This window comes from Octopus bimaculoides, chromosome 2 (assembly GCF_001194135.2).
Source record: "Octopus bimaculoides isolate UCB-OBI-ISO-001 chromosome 2, ASM119413v2, whole genome shotgun sequence".
NCBI classification, from domain to species: Eukaryota; Metazoa; Mollusca; class Cephalopoda; order Octopoda; family Octopodidae; genus Octopus; species Octopus bimaculoides.
The window spans coordinates 16,897,353-16,898,785 of NC_068982.1; the positions used below are offsets into that span (position 1 = coordinate 16,897,353).

At 40.3% G+C, this 1,433-nt stretch overlaps 1 protein-coding gene across 1 annotated transcript in view; it reads left to right on the forward strand.

Moving 5' to 3' along the window:
- Positions 1–1,433, forward strand: part of LOC106876406 (histone-lysine N-methyltransferase set1) — an 11,876-nt gene that overhangs the window by 8,665 nt on the left and 1,778 nt on the right. The window lies entirely within an intron of this gene.

The following is a 1,433-nucleotide window of genomic DNA, read 5'->3' on the forward strand; positions in this document are numbered from 1 at the left end:
CACACATATATAAACATGCGAGGGGTTACCCAAACGCAACCGGAATTTTGCGATATTATTTTATTCACCTTCAAAGTATCCAAAGTATCAAAGTATACCCCATCTGAAGAAATGCATCGGTCCAGACGCATTTTCCACTGTTCAAAGTAGTGTTGGAACTCTTGCGAAGTGATACCTTTTAACCCCACCGTCGTTTTTTGTTTTTTTTTTCTTCACCTTTTTCACACCTGGAAATTCCATAGCGCCAGCTTTCGTCACCTGTGACGACCTTCGAAAAAAGGGTCCGGATCAACTTCTATCTGTTCTTTCAGTTCACGACACGCATTCGGTCGTGACATTTTTCGATCTCCCGTAAGCGAGTGAGGCACAAATTTTGCTGCAACTCTTTTCATTCGCAATTCCTCGCTAGAAATTTGTTGGCATGAGCTCCAGGACACACCAGTCATATCAACAAGTTTGTCAGTTGTCTGGTGAGGTTTCTCCAAGATCAATTCATGAATTTTCATTCGTTTGGGAGGTCGATGGTCGTCCTAATCGAGGTTGGGCTTCAAGCAACAAGCGATCATTCTTAAAGCCTGGAAACTAGTTTTGCTCATGGTAGCCTCCTTGTAAGGTGTTTGAAGTATGACAACTGTTACGGCCGCCATTTTCCGCAGCAGAAAACAGAATTACACGGAAGCTCGCTGTTCTTTCATTTCAGCCTATATTCACATTTTCGATCTATCCTCTGCGAGTTAACTTGGGATCCCCTGACGACAATGTGACCTTCATTTAACTAAGGTATCTTCGGCCTGATGAGTAGCTGTTGGAGTAACACTCCTAGAGTAATTTTTATTTCCGAGGTTCTGCTAGCTAGGAGACATATGTAGGCTGGAATTTACCTGCTCCACTCCCTCAATTTGGATTTGTGTGTGTACGTGTGTATGTACACAAGAATGTCACCGGCAAAATTTGTGATTCTTTCTCTTCCATCACCCAATACATAAGATATTCCCCCACCCCACTATGCAATCACACTACTATCACTGTGCTCTTATCGTATTTCAGTTGCAAGTGCACCTTGTGCTTTGATCTTGCCCCTCTGTTAGTGATTATAGTAAATGTATTAATAATTTACGATGTTAGATGTGGTAGTGGTGATTGGAATTGTTGTGAAGTATTTGAAAATTTTGATAACAATATCTCGATCTTTGAACTTAATTTGTGGAAAATTAATTTAATTAGAATACTTGTGACGCATTTCGGTTCATAACAAAACTCCTTTGATTACATAAGGCTTTATTATCATAAAGTATATTTTCGGCAATTCAGAGGTAACCGAGCACACTGTGATAATATATATTTCTGAATTGTCAACGATGAGATTGTGTAGACATACATGCATAAACACACACACACACACACACACACACACACACACACACACACACACA